This window comes from Hippoglossus hippoglossus, chromosome 13 (assembly GCF_009819705.1).
Source record: "Hippoglossus hippoglossus isolate fHipHip1 chromosome 13, fHipHip1.pri, whole genome shotgun sequence".
Classification (NCBI taxonomy): domain Eukaryota; kingdom Metazoa; phylum Chordata; class Actinopteri; order Pleuronectiformes; family Pleuronectidae; genus Hippoglossus; species Hippoglossus hippoglossus.
The window spans coordinates 19538871-19558538 of record NC_047163.1 but is presented as its reverse complement, the minus strand read 5'-3'; the positions used below and the strand labels follow the sequence as shown (position 1 = coordinate 19558538).

Sequence of the window (19668 nt, the reverse complement as noted above, 5' to 3'; positions counted from 1 at the left end):
GCACACACAGGTCTTTAATCCGCCGTGCTTGTGTCTGTTGTGATTTGTTCTGGTCTCCGTCATGACTTGAATCTCCTTTGAAGCTGCTCTTAAAATTGACTTGATGTTCTTCTCCACAGATCTACATCCACAACAACTGAGTGAGTTTAAAGCATCTGTTGGGACTTGTGGGGAAGAAGTACATAACAGCTGCATCCCTGCCAGTATTCAGTGTTTTGGCTTGAGGGAAAGGAGAACTCTCACCCTGCCGTCGGCTGCTTGGTGGAGATAAAAGATTCCGAGTTTTTTCACCTGCGTTTGTCTCTGCCACTCTCTATCTGGGAATTACACCAGGGAGCTGGTCGATAACGCCACTACAATCAGGCTCGCCACAGTGAGTAGCGTGTTCTCCTTTCAGGGCTGTCACAGAGGAAAGACAATGCAGCACACCTGTAGGCTCCACTGAGAGCTTCCTCTGTTTTATTGTCAGCTCAGCGTGCTGGGACTGAGGTGTGAGCTGCTGCTAGCCCCTCTGGATACTCTCTTACATCGCACAGAAAAGACTCTAGTCAGTCTTTCTGTAAGACATGCACTGCATGCGTTGGATGCAGTCATGAAAATGGAAATCCTACTGCTGTAGTGAGGATTGTTTTCCAAATACAAATATAATAGTGTGACTGGGAAAGTTTATTCTTCACCTTGTAAAGTGTAACTCAAGCTTCACATACCAACTTTTGCTGTTCCTTTCTACTAAATATCATTGTTTTCAAATAGATAGCAGCTTAAGTCTACGTTCACACTAACACAATTTTTGATTCTTGGAGACTTTTGGCAACGCAAGTGGCTTCACTAATGCTCGAAAACTGGGGCTTTGGAAACTGAAAAATGAGGCAGACTCCCACATGTTCTTCATCAGTCAGGACCCAACTACCAGTGGTGAATGCAAAGCATTGCTAAAACTTGTCAGTGTCAGTTCAAGAAATCCCTGCTCTTAGTTTTCACCATTCCTTTTCCTCAATTGTATTATTTTCTGAATCTAAGCAGCAAACTACAGAGTAGACAGTGTGCTTCCTGTTTACACAAGGCATGCACATGCCATATTCACGTGCATGTTCAATTGATATGTGTTGCACAGTGTGAACAGAAATCATGTCTGATATGGAGTTTAAACGCTCATCTTGACAAAGATCGTTTTCATTAGCATTAGTGTGGATGTAGCTAAAATATTTGCATTTTGAACGCTCAACATGTTGCAAGCAGTGTTTTACGTAACTGCCCCACAGGGCGCAGGTAATTGCCAATTCAAACTAATCACTAAGCAATATAGTCATCTATCACTCATCATGACCTGCTGGCTTGTTTTTCCTTTTTCGGATTCAGTGATTTTCCCGTTGAGTTGCTGTTGTTGAGAGCAGATAAAAAAAAACACATGCAGCTGTGTTGATAGCTAACAGATACACTGTCCTCTGAGTTTCCCATTTAGGACAACCACAGAAAGGAAATGTGTCATTTATTTCCATATGTGTGATATCTGTTGTAAAGTGTGCATGGCTCAATTTTAGTTTTCTAGTTGTTAACACAAACATAAACTAAGTTTTTAGCTCATTTGGGGGCGTTTCTGACTTGCTTAAATAAGAGAGATAAATAAGAGAGGACAAATATGCCTTTTTCAGACATGACCTCCGGGCAAAATCCAGAGCATCGGCTACAGAGTTGACAGTTTGCCTTTCACACATGTACAGCACAGCAGGAGGTTCTCTGCACAGACACATTCACAACAGCATCAAATCCTCCACATTATTCAGGCGAGAGGTGGAGCAGCCGGTTTCAGCAGACACAGGCAGGAAGTGACGTATTAACGTCGCTGTGTAGATCACGTGACCTTGTTTACAGCACCTCTCACGGCGCCGCTTTTTCACCGGGAGATATTTGTTTTCTTTCTGCTTTTTTAATTTTTGCCTCTGTCGCGTGTTAGAAAACACTGAGCTATCCCTTTCACATTATATTATCAAAAAGATGATGTACAGACTTGAACCAGGGCTTCTGCTATGGTGAAGTCATTGGAGTGACAGAATGACTGTTGCCAAACAGTGATCAATAGACAGTGATCAAGAGTGATCAATAAACCAATATTATATATTATTACAGAGTATTGATTTGACACTAGCCCTCAGTGAATGTTTGTAGAAACACTGTACATCCAATGCTGGATGAATTCACCTTAAAGGTCCAGTGTGTAAGATTTAGGTGAAAGGGATCTATTGGCAGAAATTGAATATAAAATAATCCTAGTGATGTTTTTCATTAGTGTTTGTTCATCTAAATTGCACGAATTGTTGTTTTCTTTACCCTAGAATGGGCCCTTTATATTTAAATACTTTATACTTACATAAGGAGCAGGTCCTCTCTACGGAGGCCGCCATGTTTTTTACAGTATTCCAGACTGGACAAACGTTTTAGTTTTTATGACAACTGAAGGCTACCACAGGTTCTCTTTCGTGTCTGGAAGGGGAGGGGTATTCAGCAGCAACATGAAACTTCACCACTAGATATCACTAAATTCTACACACTGAACCTTTAACTATGACAAGGCAACTGCTATCCACAGTGTGACTAGTGGCTTTAGTCATTAACACAGGACAATACAGTGCTGCAGTTTGTTTTCGGGTTTGGATTCAGTCTGTACCATGGAATTGACCTAAATCCAAACCTTGAGGTTAGTATCATCTATTTGAGAGAATTTGTCTTCACTTGTTCTTTCATGTTCTGTGGTAGTGCAGTGTGAAAGGTTAGTGTTCTTGAGGTGTCCATGTGCTGTCGAGAGGCTCAGATCTATGAGAGTTGAATGATGCTGTACTTACAAACTATGCTGTGCTGATGAAACAGAGAAACTCACACACGTACATGGTGGTATATTTGTTGTTTTTAATTCAGTATGATAATAGAAGATAGTCCAACTGTTTCTGTAATGCATCAAGATCCCAACAATCACTGGTCAGGTCCATGGTCTGGCAGGATGACTCCTGGTGGGAAAGAGAGAGAGGAGTGTTTGCCTTATTATCCTCATTATAAGCCCCCAGCTGCTCTAGTGGCGAACCTGCCTCCTAAAAATGATGTCTAAACATTACAAAATTGTTTCCCCAATTATGTGGTTGTAGCAAAGGAAATCACAGGCAACATAATATTCAGAGGAACTGCTTAAATGTTTTTTCTTTAATGAATGAATGAAGTGAGGCATTTACGAACCGCAGGTTGCCAATGTATTCTCTGGGGTTACACATCATCATCATCATGCTGGGCACGGTACGAAAGCACGGTACGAAAGAGAAGCTGCCACACATGCTTCAACCTGACTGGTGGACAATACTCAATGCTTAGAAAACCATATGCACCTGTGTCCTCTACATGTTTTGGGGAAATAGTTATTTTATTCTTGATTTTGCCTTAAGACATCTTAGCTGGTCATAAAGTATGGGCACATGCTATTCTTGTGACACATAAACTGGCTTCAATACGTATTTATTATTCTCAACTGTACTTTGTGATTGCTCCAAGGGATTAATAAAGTTGTGTTGCGTGCCGTTGTATCGTCTGTATGAATGATGGAGCGTCTTCCTTGATCATAATTCTGTCTCTCTGAATTTCTACCTCTCCCTAAAGAGCTGCTGAGCCTAAAACAAACTTTATTATCCTCAGCAGACATGCAGAGTACATATATTTCCCCCGTGAAGCAGAACACGGTCAGCGTGAAACAGGACGAGATATTTTAATGATGTGCGCTGCGACATCATTAACCATTAAAACATGCTATTTTCCAGGGGTGAGAGCCAGGCTACATATCTGCAGCCAGAAGATATTTTTTTTTCATTTCATCGCTGCTTCTAAACTAAAATTCAGCTTAGATTAGTTCACAATCATTTTTCTCTGCAGACACATTTTGTTTTCTCTTCCTGTGCTGCCTTCAAAACCTCCCTTTAAACCCCCTGCACCTTTTTCTTATTGAAGTTCCACTGGATTTCATCTTACTTTGCATCACTATTCTCATCCCAAAAACCTTGCAACTTGTGAACTTGAGGAGCACTAAATCCCCCATCCCTACCCCACCCCCGCCATCCTGCACAAGGGACACACACACGCACACGCACACACACATACACACGTACTTGCACTCATGCACAATGAGTGGCAGGTATCTTATGCATTCACGGGCTGATGATTCCGATAATCCGAGTGAAAATACAATTCCTGGATCACTGGATTTAAATGACATTATATAGAAATTAGATTTCACATCTAGAGCAACTGAACCTCCCCCGATCCATCTCTTTCTAATTATGCTACTTCCCCCTGAATCTGCACCAGACTCTTTCTTCTGCTTCCCTTTTTGTTCATTCTGCTTGAATACAGGCTGGGATATTCTTTAGCGGCACAATGCATCTATTACAATAGAAAGTAACCCAGGAGCTGCTATATATTCCCAGCGATGGCTCCCCGATGAATTGGCGGCGTGTTTGATGCATGGTGGGCCGCAGTGTTACACAGAGCAGAGGGGGGGGGGGGCCCATACAGTCATCTACCTGTAACTGACACAGTGAATATTTACAAGAGGAAGCCCAGTTCAACTGAATTCAGTTCATGTTTGTAAAGAGTTCAAACTGATATGATAAAGATGTAGAAGTACACTCAGGTCAATTTAAATGTTGCTGTTACATTTACACACATTCTTATGTTAGGCTGTGCAGTAATCATCTGGGTTTACTGAACACTGCTGTGTATACATGTCTTCCTAACCGCCTTTGCCCCCTATCATTTTGATCATTTAATTATTTTATTTTACTATATGACTATAAAACCTTTACTGCAATAAACCAGTATGCAAAGTGTTCTAACTTCACTCTGCCCCATAGACTCTGCACACAGCGTCCAGTACACAAACATTATTGTAGAACTTTTTAAGGAGGGTTCACTAATGAAAAGGAAGAATTCTCTCCCTACCCTAATGTTAAAACTTTAACCTAAGCAAAGGTTCTAAAAGTCATTCTTTATGAGCAGGAAATATGAAAAACTATTTTATTTTTTATTTAGGGGGACCTTTAATACGTTTAAATGTCAATATCATTGAACTGATTTCTACAACTTCAGCTAATCAGGGGAGGATATGGAGCTGAGACGTGATTCTGTTTTAGTATTTTATTTCAACACATCTGTTCACAAGACCAAAATCAACAATGTTGAAGTTGATCTCTCAGTATTTCTGATTTCCCATCTTTTCTACCAAGTCCAATGGTTTCATCTTTCACAGTAATCAAAATAAATCTTTAAAATCAACATGATGGAGCTCTGGGGCACCGAGGAACAAGATGTACTGGGATCTGGATAAACACCCATTAATTGTTAGAGTAATCATTGCTGGTTTGGGAATATTTTGACAGTAAAACTAACAAAAACTACGGAGATGGTTTACTATCCATCTATCAGCCATTCCAATGGGCTGTGTTCTTCGTGTGACCAGGCTGGGCCCAGATAAAAGAACTCCTCCTGATTAGATTAGATCTGCTCCTATGTTTGTCTTCCAGTGTCAGGGATTACATGATTTGCGTGTTCGCGGGTGTTAACTCTCCCACCTACGCACCGTTGGGGGGTGCATTCCAGCAAACTATGCAAATGAAGCCAGCATCTTTTTTATGGTGTGCCCCTGTATCTTGTCTAACTCTATACTCCCCACCTGAAGCACCTTGGGGTGATATATAACTTCCCCTGTTAATGAGCTCCATGATTGCAAATCTGCATCAATTGAAGAAATGGCATGTGCGAAATCAATATGTTCAAAATAGGCCAACCCTAACCCCAATTTACTTTATATTGTGAGCTTTTGTGGCAATAATGTTCTAAGCTTTCCAAAAGAGACTTGTCTTTTTGAAAAGTTAACAGTAAATCTGAAACTACGTCCACACTCATATGTCTTTATATGACTTCACTTCTGCTACGTTTACGAGTGTTCGATCCCCTCACATCAAGGCTTTGAAATACGGTTGGCCCCATTTTAGTTTGAAAATCAAGGAGTTGTGATTGAGTCTGGATGGCAGATGACAAGAGGCGTTTGGAAACGATTACAGAGACACCCATGTTTGCCTCCTATTGGATCTTATTTTAAAATATATGTATATGGTGCTGAAAAAGATTTAATTTGTGGAAAATGCTGGTGCCTCACTGCTCTCCTGGTAGATCAGTCATTAGAAACATGACTGTGCAAACAAACATCGTTCAAGTCTATGAATCCAAACATTTCAAAGACACCAAATATGTCAGACTGCTGGGGAAGTTTGTAGAAAACAATGGACAATGTATTTACATATTTCCTCCTGACTGAATGTTGCATTCATGAAAAGAAAACCTGCCACAAGCTTCAGTTTTTTAGTCACTGTTAACTTGAATATTGCTGGAACAATATATTGAATACGAAGATCCAAACAAACAAAAAGAGAAATCTGTGTGTTAATGTTTTAAACACCACATTGCATTGTCATTATCACAAGCCTTGAATCAGCGTTAAAGCTAGGGTTGGTAATCCTGGAAAAGCTAGCAATAGGCAGGCTACACTTAGAAAAAATGCAAACGATACATCCCACCCCTCCCATTGGCCTTCTCTTCACAGCTACGCCTCAAGAACACATGAACGCACACTGCCCGACAACTACGAGAAGCTGACTTTTCATTGACTTGATGGCTAACTTCTGGCTATCATATCTGCTTCAGTGGTGTGTGTGTCCAGCTGAGCAGACAGGTACGCCAGCCAATCATTTCATTCAAATAAAATGATCAGTCGTGTTTATAACAGTCCTGCGAGGGACAACACACATCGTTTTTCTTTTTAATTATCGATGGCTGTTGGGATGTGAAGAGGATTTCAACAAGTAAAATGAAAAGTGTTTCAGAATCGACTCACCAACCCTGACTTTAAGAAGTCCCAACATAAACGACAACTGTATCCTGAATTAGTGAACTAGGATCTGAACCTACACAGTCACATCTGATGTCCGATAGCTCAGACTCCTCCTTCTGGGGCTCAGCTGGCTGTTCTGGGCGGGGGTCAAGGTGGGTGCTGTTCTCTGAAACTATACCGCTGACCATCAGTTTGCCAAGTCAGCTAATTTACAGTCCACCCTCCTCCACCCTGTGACGCTCAACCTCAAGCAACCAGCGACCCCACCCCCCCCTCCCCGTCCCACCCAGCCAAACAACACTTTGCCTCTGTGCACACACTCTCTCTTTCTCTCAACCCTCTCTCTATTTATCTCTATTTCTCTCTTTCTCTCTGGCTGGGTGTGAAGACGCCAGCAGCACGCTCCAGTGGAGACAAATCAGACCTTGCCAGCCATGTCATCGTAAAACATCCCCCAGGAAGGTTGTGACCTCCTCACCCTTTCAACTCATCTGCAGGCATAGCGAGTCGGGAGAGGAGGAGGGTTCTCCATGCAGCAGCATAACCACCTCATCTACATTATCAGAGGAGAAGAAGCAGGGGAATGATGTGGACTGAAAAAGAGTTCAGTGTCACACACAAGCAGGGATGGAAATATGACTCAACGCTGTCCAACACATGCTGCATGAGATGCACTGTCGAAAATCAATGTAGAGGAAATGCCAATAAATACTAGATGACTGTCAGCGGTCACCTTGCTCCTGTGTAGTATTTATGTCCTGAGTAAAGGAGCACTGTGCTCCTCATGTGCACAGGAACCACCTGAGACCCCTCAGCTTTAATGTTACTCAACTTTAAATATAACCATGTATATATATATATATATATATACTTCACCCTACATTTGCTAATTTGCAATAACCCATTAATACTTTTTGTTGTGTATTTGTTTTTCTGTACACTTTACAGTGAAAAACTCAATTGTCAGTGTTCTCTCCAGTTTTTTCAACATCTATTTTTCTTGGAAACTGAAGTATGGATAAATGAATAGTTCTTAATTTAAGGGAAGTCAATTCACTGTTATAACAAGACTGAGTTGAGAAGATTGATATTAACCATTGCTGTGTGTGCGTGTTAAGTGCAGAACTGGAGTAAGCATGTGGCTCGCCTTGCTCAGCATGAAGACTGGAAGCAGGGAAACAGCTGCTTTCAGACATGCACTGAACTCTGCAGCTCCTCCGTATTTCTCCTGGAGGAGGTGCATGTATGAACGATAATGTCCAAGTGAGACGCTCTCCAGTTTCTGTGGACTTTATCCGCCTGGCCTCCGTCCGTAGAAGTCAAGGAGAATTCGATGTGTGACCACAGCAGAGGATCCACCGCTGGATTCACCGCGAGCGAGTGGGGGGTGGATGAAGCTTCTAACGTGCGACAGACACAAAAATGAAAAAAAACTAAAAGAAAACAAATCTCTCCCGGTGAAAAAAAGATGACCTTAAGACTCTTTGTAACAGTGGGGTTATCAGGACTGGTGCTATTGTACCTGTGCAGAGACCAACACTTGTGATATAGGCTACAACCAGAGATACTGCTCAGATGTAGTGGATTACCTGTTAATAATTACAGATCATAATCATAACGAATGTGTCTGTGTTTTTCCTTCAAATTTCAGTGTGTTTACAGATCAACATAGAAAAATGGTTTGCATCTGTAAATGAGCTTTAGAGATGTTGGTCTTTCTTATCCTTGGAGAGATCCGGCATAACTTTTCCCACCTCTTATCTTAATGCTGAGTGAGGCTAACCTCGTCCTTACTTATTCAGCACTTAGATATAGACTGACATGATGTTCAACCAATCAATCGATTTTTATTTGTCAAGCCCATATTCACAAATCACAATTTGTCTCATTTTAGGGTGAAACTGCACTCTATTATCAACACTGACATCAGTGTACAAGATCACGCAGAAGCAGCGACTATAGACCTTAAGACTACAGGAAGCATCATGCTTATTGTGTATTAATGTGGGTTTTGTTTGTAGATCAATTACATCGGATAAAATGAGATTTAGTGGTGGGATGCTCACATTGCGTAGTCCGTGAGTTCTTTGTTTTGTAGTTTGTCACAGTCTTTAGCAGTCTAAAGCATTTTGTGTCCATGTTTGGTTCTAACAACTCAGTGAAACAGTATTTTTTTGCACTGGGCTACCGAATCAGTTTTCAAACTCTTTTTAACTGCTCAACTTGGTTGTGCACAGCATCACCCTTTACTCCTGGGAAGATCAGCCTACCTCTCTCAAAATGTCAACGCACACACTCACACACACACACACACACACATTCAACCTCATCCAGCGTCAGACTCCCTGTTGCTCTAACCTGATGGAGCCATCAGCCAGAAGCCAGACAGGGAGCAGTTGTTCTCATGGTCTCATCCCCGCTGCAGAGCCTTGACACGGGGAGAGACAAACAATTTGGCCTCCCTCCCACAGTCACAGCTCTGGAAGCCAGCAGGGGAGGCAACTAGGGGTTGGTGTGTGTATGAATGCGTGACAGAGAGAGAGAGGGAAAGAGAGGTCCCTTAGTGTGAGTGCCTTTCAGTCAGTGGAAAAGAAAAGACAAGTCATATTTCTGAGAGTGTGTCAGATACAGGCATAGGGGATCGATTTGCAGCCAAATAATTTGTTCCATGAATGTTAAGGGCATTCACTTTCAACAAGTGGGGCTATTTCCGCTGTATTTCTTTGCATATATACAACATCTCCTTTTGTCCTTTCCAGGAGCAGAGTTTGTGCACATGCAGGTTGTTTGGTCAGCGTTGAATATTGCCAAAGGCATGAGAAGACTGCGAGGATTTTGACACAGGGGCTAGGACAAAGGGAAATGGGGTCATGTGGTGAAATGGTTAATGTGAATCTTAATAGAGGCGGCAATGTCATTATCTCCAAATCCCTCTCGACTGGGGGGTCGCACCGTCGACGGCCACTTTACATCCCGAGCGTGTCAGGCCGAGACACCAGGGGCATGACTGCCAATCCCATCCGGAGGATTTGTGTCCTCCTCCACCAAATTCAGTAAGCGCATGCAGGCTCATAAAGGTGTTGAGAATTGAGGAATTTGTCTGGGAGACATGGCCAAAGTCAACGAGCTAGTTTTGCCGTTGGGCTGCAGGAAAAAAATGGGACAGGAGTCGGGGCCTTGTGAGGCACCCTGAACCCTGCTTCTCTGTCCACCAGGACAGGCCCGAGCAGAGAAAGCACGGCTGCCTGCCCCTAAATGAGATGAACACTGTCAGATTTACACACTGCCATGGTTTCAACCAGCCCCTGATAATCCCTTCCCAGAAATAAATTGTCCCATTAAAATGAAATGTTGCCCATATAGGTTTAATAAATTGAAAACGCTTGTTTGAATCCCCGGTAATTTGGACGGAATCCCAAGCATATAGCAGAGGCTCTAGCAAAATAAGATTATTTGCTGTGTATAATAATGTATGCAGCAGTTTTTATGCAACCAAACAGTGTCAGTGAACCCCCCAATGAAATGTGTGCTTATTTATATGCAGTTATTCAGGTATGCAGTAAATTCCAATTACTTCTTAAGATTTCTATTTAGCATGAGGGGGAAATGTGACAGGGAAGCTCTGTGTTTTGAGCAGCATTGTAAATCTTGTTAACTCTTTGCAGCATATAGCGAGAGATCTGCATTCATGTCGGGGGGGGGGGGGGGGGGGGGGTGAGCAGTGCACACGATTTTAACAACTAGCTAATAGTCCTGTATGGGGACGAGTTAGAGAGATGTGAAATAGATTCAGCTAATGTGGAGATTTCAAGGCTGATTTCAACAGATTTGTTTGTGCTTTATGTTTTGTAGCGCCATACAAAATCTTTAAATTTGACTCTTTGCATGTTAATGTAAATTGCTGGAAGAGAAAAGCCTCTGAAACAGTATTTAGACCATCATGGGACACTAAAACTCCACACTAACATCTTAACTATGGGAAAATGCACTAACCCCCACAAATGCATTTATTTAAAAAATCTAATTAATGTACTGTCATGGCAGATTTTTGTGACGTGTGGTGGGAGATGAATTTATAGACACTCCCTCCCCCCCGGCATAAAGGAAACCTACTTGGCAGCTCTTTTTTGTTTGGTTGCAATGTAGACATGTCCTTTTTTTTTTTTTATCCAGATAATTTTTTCTCTAATTCCTCAAATTCTACCGTGTTAATTTCAGGATTTCAGGATTAAACTAACAATTCAAAAACAGTTTCTCAGGATCCAACCACTGAGCTTTTTCCTAAAACTTTCAAGCAATGTCGACAGTCGGCACGGTGAGTTACAGTCCGTTGTCCTCATCAGGTGAAAGCTCTGGAAATGCAAGTAAGTTAACAGTAAAAATGACTTGTCTTATTGTTGTACCCATCAGTTTACTGCCAAACTCATTGGAACCTTAGCTTGCGTTCTTTGATAATCTAGGCTGCAGTTTGTTTGGAGTTGCTTTTAAGCATGTTACATTCCCAGTGACACTGGTTTCCCCCTCCAGTATGAGCTATAATAACATGTTTGAACATCAGGAGAAGGTGGGTGGTTGTCTGGGGATGTTCTGAAGGTGATCTGCCTAATGACTGTGACCGGACGTGGATGTTACAGAAAAACCGAATGTGCTGTGTCTAACTGAGATGTGCGTCTTTGACTGTGTGCTTGTGTACCATCCACTCAATGGACTTTGCCTGAGCTTCCAGGTGATGACAACAGGAGTTTGATTCAGTTGTCATCATTGGTTGACAGCTCCAAGAAGAAGCTAATTAATTTGTCATGTTTTAATTTGCACACTGTTACGTGAAACCTAAAACTGGTACTGGAACGATTTAATTTTATTTGACATTTTGGGATTCCGGGGGGAGGGGGATACGTTACTTAAATGCACATCATACAATAGTTTAATGATGAATATGAAATGTAAGCGTGTGTGTGTATGCGTGTGCGTGTGTGTGTGCATTTGCGTGTGCGAGCGTGTGTGGGGGGGGGGGTTCCTGGGTGATTTTAGGGCTCTGCATTTGTCCCCAACCCTGGACAACATTCAAAGCTCATTGAGACACGTATTTGACTTTGACTCAACCACCGATCACCAGATCTATTTGATTTATTCAGTTATTGGAGGGAATTATATTGTTCTTTTGGTGAATAACACAATGATATAAAGAAAGAGAGGGGGGTAAAAAGAAAGCACAGGCCCCTTCAAAACACTGGAGCCGCCCTGTGTGTTTGTCTCAAAAGGCAAATTCACGTATGAGTTTGTGTATCTTTAACTGTGCTTCTGTTTTTCGACTGTGTCATGAGTTACAGTAGGAGTTGAGGCTGGATGCCCCCCTCCCGCACCCAGTACTCAGTCCCCCGTGTTGGACCCCAGGGGCCCTAAATCCCCGCTGCTCTTCCCTGCAGTCCCCCTCTGACGTGCAGCATGCCGAGGCGAGCAGCGTTTTGCCTATGCATTAGCCATCCATTTCCCCCGGCTGACACCTCTCCAACATAAAACCGTAAGGCAGAGGTAAAATATGTCTCTCCTGGCGAAAATAAAGCTTTGTCTGCCTGCTGATCTATTGGATATAAAAATAAAGCCGCGGCTTTGATGCGGGCTTTACCTTATGCGCGCGCCTTTGCTTTTTACGCACACAAAAGCTCCAATGAAGATGGATAGCGCGGGATCCAGCGTCCAGCGCAGCAGCATCGCTCACTCCACTCCTTCCTCCTCCTTCCTCCTCCTCCTCCTCCTCCTCCTCTCCTTCCCTCTCTTGCGGTGTTTTCCCTCAGACGCTGTTGAGGACTGAGCTGTCTGTTATTGATCAGTGAATGTCGATAATTATGCGGGGATTTCCAGGCTAATCGGCTTTGGAAAAGTTGCGCGCGTTCACATTAAACAACAATCAGAGGCTTCTTGGCTTTTGTTTGATGCCAGTGATTTTTTTTTTCTTTTTCTTTTTTTCCAGGTAAATATGGACATCTGTGATTCCACTGGGGTTTATTGTTTGTGGCGCTTTGGGACGAGGGGACATTTGAAATGAGAACAATGACTTTTACAGGCCAGTGACTGCATTTACAAGATGCACGTGTCTGATTTCTCATTCTTAAACCTATCCAGAGATTTCAAGAAAAAAAAGAAAAATTCTCTTCCAACAGTTTGAGCCACAGAGAAATTAAAGCAGCCATAAAATCACATTTTAAGTTTAGCTGTGATTGTTTTTTTCTCTCTAAAGGCGCAGTGAAGAATTCTATTGTGTGAAATCACAGAGTTGGAATAAAATAAAACCTGGAAACATTCACACCACCTCACAAAAAGAGGTGCTTTCGTCACAGGACGGTGACGGCCTTAAATCACAATTTTAAGAATCATTCTAAGCTTTTTTATTTATCTGTTACACTGGTTTCATTTTACGATGAAAGGTTTTAATCAAGAGTTTGTAAAATACACCTCCCTCATTTAATTTCAAGAACTCCCTTCTGGGCTCAAATAACCCATTAACACGGTTTCCCACTGGCCCTAGAAGCATGTAACATGCACAAAATGTTCCGGGAAGAAGACAATAAATCACTATAATAAAAAATAAAAAAATCAAGGCCCACTGATATATTTTTTTTCCACCATGATTTATAAGGCGAGAATTAGAGGCCGGGCGCTGCTGGATAAAAAAAAAAATCCTCGTCATCTCATCTGTATAACACACAGGAGTCCCGGTGTGTGGTGGATGGGCAGCGTCATGGGCCTCTCCGCTCTGCTGTATATTTGTATCAGCAGCGGCCAGTTCCCTCCTCATGCTCGCGGGCTTGTTTTATATCAGGGGCGCAGAAATCCGCTGCGGTGGCGTCAGCAGCAGCAGCAGCAGCAGCAGCAGCAGCAGCAGCAGATATCTGGCGCTCTGCAGCCATGCAGCTCGGTCCCCTGAGCATTGGCCAGCGGGCGATAATATCTCAAAGGCACTGGTTATCGCCACACATTATATTATAATCATTAGTGATCCTAGCCCTTTCACCCCGACTGCAGAATAAGCGCGGAGCACCATTAATCTAAACTAGGGGAAGTGCATTAGGGGCTGCTTCCCGTGCATGTTCATTTCTCAGCGCCTCTGTTTGCAGCATGGGGGGCGGGGGGGGGGGGGGGGGGGGGGAGAAGAAAGGAGCGTTTTCACTTTTGATTTACAGTGACGGCTCTCAGTCAGTGATATGATGGGAACGGTGGCGTTTTGTGTGAGCCGCGCTGTTGATTTAACGGGCTGCTCTCTGAGTTTGTGTGAATATTGTTATTTATGGGTGACAGGAGGGGAGAACTTGGGTGTCTCACCAAATACAGTCACTGAATAAAAAAATCTGAAAACGGAATATGGTGACGGTTTATGACTTTATTTACATTTTGTTAATAGATAGATAGATAGATAGATAGATAGATAGATAGATAGATAGATAGATAGACGTGGGTTCTGAGTTAAAATGAAGGAATATAAATAGCAATGCCTTCTTTAGGTGTATAATAGGTGTAGTTATTAGCCTTCTAACAGTGATGGTGATATAATGGCCTGTGCAACCTCCCGTTGCCAGGATTGATTCGCCCCCTAGAGGAGTGTGTGGGACTGCCGTGGTGATGGTGGCCTTGTTTCCGGGTGACCCCGGGGCCTCATGCAGGGTTACTGCTCTGGAACCAACGTCCGCTCCTCACCCCCAGGACCCCACCTCCACCCCCAGCCCACTAATTCACTGAGTCATATGATCTCCTTGAGAAAACACACGGACAGTGGAGACAGCGGTGGATGATGGTGCTGCAGATCATGGCAACCTCTGAGTATTGGCTAGTGTGTGTGTGTGCAGGGGAGGGGGGGGGGGGGGGGGGGGGGGGGGGGTTGACTGACTGAGAAAGGACAGCTGTAGGGAGATGATCTATAAATCCCATTGGATTTCTTTCAGCACAGGCTGGGACCGGAGTTGAAAAGTCTGGAAAATGTTTGCATAGAGTTGCTGTTGGCTCAATAATCCACGTTGAGTTCACATCGGCATATGTTTGGCCCCTGATCTACAGGAGGAGGAGGGACACACACACACACACACACACAAACACACGCACACACACAGCTTGGCCAGTCGACTGTGGGACTTTGCGTGCTTTGCGGTAGCTGCTGCAGCCCATCCAGTCATGTGGGTTACACGTTCAGAATCCCCCCTGATGTGTCAGCTCCATGGCCTTTTCTGCTGCGTGAGCATCGCGCACCGCGGTGGACACACAGAGGCACGGATGGATGGATGGATGGGTGGATGGATGGATGGATGGGTGGATGGATGATTGGATGGATGATTGGATGGATGGATGAATGGATGGATGGATTTCGGTCCTGGGAGGGCGTGATAACGCCGTGAAGAATGATTGACAGCCTGGCAGAAACAGAGAAATGCCCACCACTCTCTCCCTCCTCCGACATCTCCTCTACAAACTCACTTAAAGTTTATGAACATGACGATAAACTTTGGGGTAAATGTGCAGTTTGGCACAAAGCTTTTAAATAACAGATTCATTGTGGCGACTGTTTTCTTTAAATGTAAATGTGCATTTTTTTATAAAATAAAAACTATGAAATAAAATGCTTTTTTTAAATTCGTTTAAAAAAAATTGTTTTTAAAAAGTTTATGTAAATAACATCAAACCCTTCTTCGAATAATTCATAGTTTTACATTCAGTGATGTTTACCTATAGTGGGAATAGAAATAAAAATGTCAACAGATAATATTAACTTTTTTTTTTAATGGTCCGTTTATTCCTAAAATAAATGAAGTCGTAAATCAGAATGATCAATGCACCTTAGTATGAAATATTAATACCAGCACCGTATAATAATAATAATAATAATAATAATAATAATGATAATAATAATAATAATAATAATAATAATAATAATAATAATAATAATAATAATAATGATAATGATAATAAGAACAACAACAATCATCATCGTCATCTTGCAGTTAGGCTGCCACCAGCAGAACCGAGCAGCAGACCGGTACCCCCCCCCCCCAACACCCACCTCCACCCCGGTGCGCTCAGCGGATCAAAGCTCCAGTCCGCGGTCCCTGCTCGGTCTCACTGGCCCGGGTTAGGACCTGGGTATTAGGTTCACATCCTCCCGGTATCACGTCCTGGCCACCACGGGAAACTGCTCGGAGTATCTCTCTCTCTCTCATAATTTAAACACCTCCCTCCCCCCCCCCCCTCTCTCTCTCCCCCCCAAACCCATCTAATCACCTGCTCCGTGCAGCATTCAGTCTTCCCTCCGTCCTTCCTCCAGCCGGAGCCCCTCGCACACTGTTGTGGTGACACTGTGTCGCTAAACTGAGCCTGGGGGAGAGAGGGGAGACAAATAAACGTGTCATGATTAGAATTAATGATTGCATGCATCTTCACAGCCTCATTCATTATCTCAGATTAATTATCTCGCAGTGTACCACTTCACTTGTCTGCACTTCATAAACCCCAAATCTCCTGGGCTGCTGTACAACACCGCGGCCCCGATCCAGGAGAGATCCCTGTTCTTATCTGAGGCTGCACGGCCTGCCGGGGTCGGAGTGAGAGTTTCCAGGAGCTGAAACCAACGCCTCGAAAATAAAATGTAAATTTAGAAACTCCTCTTAGAGGGCAGCAGTGAAAAGACATTTTAGATTAAATTGGGTGTTTATATTTTAATTTGTCACTGCTGCTTTGCTGTGATTTTCATTTTGCGAGCAGGCCTGCTGACGAGGCCTCCTGCCATCCAAACCCACCTCCAGCCACTCAGAGACAAAAGGAGGGAGACGTGAAGTTTTGTTTTGTTTAACGTGCGCACAAACGCTGCGCCACAAATTCTAATTTCCAACTTCTGCCCGCACCAGAATGGAAATGTGAGAGCATAAAAAAAATCTATCGCTTATAGTGAGGGATTACAGTGGTAAGGTTAAAACCATTTTTTTGCATTTAATAGTGTCTCTGCCTTGAGGGGAGCTGAGATATTTTTAAGCCTATAGCCTATATTTTGATTTCCCTCTGTTCGTGGATTAATCTTCCTCTGTGCGCCTGGCTTTCTCTCTCTCTGGCTTATTCTAAATCAGGCAGAGATTATCCCCACTGACAGACTATCGAGGCATCTTCTACACATGGAAATAACAACAACTTTTGTCGTTTACATGCTGCATTTACAAGTTCGTGCGGTGGTTGGAGGCCCGCAGACTGCCAGCTCTCAGTGGTTATTTCCATGCACGTCTGGAGGTTTTAACACAGAAGGAAAAAACAGAAATAGGAGCCCTGTCGCCCAGAAGCTCAACGAATAATATTTTTCTACGCTGCTTGTCCTCATATGCAGAACTGTGACCCGCCAGGTTGTCACGGTGCGCAATGACCCACACTGTCCCGGTGATGGAAACATAACCAGACGCTGAGCAGGATGCCCTCGTCCCACAAACAGGAGGAAAAAAAACATGGAAGTATGGTGGTACAAGAAAGGAAAGAGAGAACGGCTGACTGAGGAGGTGGCGACGTGAAAATTTAAAGAAAAGAGGGAAAAGAGAGAGGAAGAGATGGAGTGTGCGTGTTGCGAAGCCTTATCTCTTGTTCCTCCAGCCAGTAACACATGTCCTGTTGAAGGGGTGCTCCCCAGACGCTTAGAGGCAGCTGGACGGGGACGGGCTGGCGTTTTGCATGAGAAGCAGCCCATATGCAGGAGGATGCTGGCGGGCTATTGGTACAGAATAAATGGGTGTCCCTGGATCGCCCCCCCCCCCCCCTGCGTTAAAGTGCGCAAAGAGCCCAGCTGATTCCATCTGAAGACGAACAAAGACAAATACAACATTTCCTTATTGTACTTGTGCGTTTATTCAGCTCGTTGTCTCGGAGGCCACAGCAGAACAGTTCGTGTAAACAAACGTTTCACAGATTAATTAATACAAACTTGTTTCCTGGCAAACGCACATCTTGATTAGATGGTGGAACGAAACGAATTTGTTCAGCGAGCGTACTTTTTTTCCCCCTTTCTTTTCCTCCAGACTAGACAATCTATTTAATGAAACCGAACAAGGGAAGAAAACAAACAAATCTTTGAATTGTTAAATACTTCAGGTCTTTAAATATCCAACTCAGTATACTTGACTTGATCTCTTTGATGGGGGGGATAAATAATCCGAGAGGCTGTTCGGCTCACGGTGTTATTTACTTAAGGTGGACTTGAAGTGGATTGAACCTCCCTTAATGAATTGTCCGAGGTGTCTGGGCCGCGAGCCCCATGACGAGCTGAGCCGCGCGAGCTGTCAACTTTAGAGCCTTTCTGTCTTTCACTTCCACGCTTCCTCTCCTTCGCACCAAGCTGGAAAGTGCTAAAAGTGCGCTACTGCTGATGCACAGGGAAACACTCTTTCGGTAAATACACCTGACAGCCTGTAATGTTGCCACGGCACTTGAGAGGGGTGGTGTGTGGGGGGAGAAGTTAACGGCAACGTCTCCAAAAAACCCCATCCCCTGAATAAGATCACAGCTTCCGACTGTGTGATCAAACACCCCCCCCTCTACACCGAGGACTTTATATTTCCACGCACAGCCGCTTTATTTGGGATATTAACAACACACGTACCCCGAGCCAAACATATGCCAAACTCGTGCGTAATTCTCTGGCACAAAGTAACTTCACGCGAATAAAGTGGCCGCGCGCCACGCAACACGCGCCTCCAGCCCCTCGGTCCCGGAGACGCCACCGTATCTACCTGCTCAGATTCCTCCGTCATGTCCCCCTCATGCCCAGGCGGATTCGCTCAGCGGCTGGAAAGTGGCGTCTCTCCCTCCGCCGCCGCTCGCCCTCCGCCGCCGCCGCCGCCGCCGCAGCTTCCTCCAAACACATTCACTTACATATGACAGTTTGCAGGGAAATTCGTGACAATTGGTGTCTTGAGTGTGCGGCATAAATAGCAGGCAGAGCCGTCGCTGGGTTATGATGGGGCGGCTTGATGATTGCTGGCATGGCGCGCCGCTGATTGGTCGGGCCGCGGCCTGACGTCAGGAGGCTGGGAATAAGGCTGGCTTGGAGCTTTAGGAGCAAGACAGTGTACTGGAGACCCAGCGCATCCCAGCATACGCACGGTACTGGAGACTTTGGGCGTCCCAGCATACACGCCTACTACCACCGGAGCCGCCGGCGCATACAGCAGCATCTTCCCACCGACACAAGCTGAACATCCCGGATCATCCGAAACAACCGATTGGGGAAGCACTCCCCGTGTTGTTTGAATCTTTCTTTGGGTGGTGTGGGATTTTGTTTCTCGCCGGGTTGTGAACAGTGGATACGCTGCCATGTCAAAGTACACTGAATTATTTATAGGCGTGCGTGTCTTGTTGTGTGACAGCTCTGCCCTAAAAGAATTTTACTAGACGCCTTTTCCCAGCAGTGACTGGCACACGACGCTCTTCTCCTCGGCCGATGCATCCCAGTGAAGAGCGCCGGGACAGCAACCGACCTGGCTCCGCTCTTCTCGTCTGAGCCGATCTGCGGCTTCCTGCGTTGAGATCTGCGTTTTGGCCGAATTGTGCGTTTTGCTCCGGATGCAACAAGGGACTGATTTATTTATTCACCTCTTTGCTTTTTTGGCTTTTCCACACGAGAGGGAGAGGACGCCGCTTCCATCCGTTCTTGTGTGTTTTGGTTTTTTTCTTCTTCTTCTTCTTCTTCTTCTTCTTCTTCTTCTTCCCTTTGGACGCTCGAGCCTTTTTTA

General features: G+C 44.1%; 1 long non-coding RNA gene across 1 annotated transcript; it reads right to left on the bottom strand.

Moving 5' to 3' along the window:
* Nucleotides 1-2886: 2886 nt before the first annotated feature.
* Nucleotides 2887-18875, bottom strand: LOC117773023. Its single transcript, XR_004615866.1, has 3 exons — nucleotides 18667-18875; nucleotides 16187-16279; nucleotides 2887-3002 (listed from the first exon to the last, which is right to left on the bottom strand). It is a non-coding gene; the product is annotated as an uncharacterized LOC117773023 (long non-coding RNA).
* Between the last annotated feature and the right edge of the window lie 793 nt (nucleotides 18876-19668).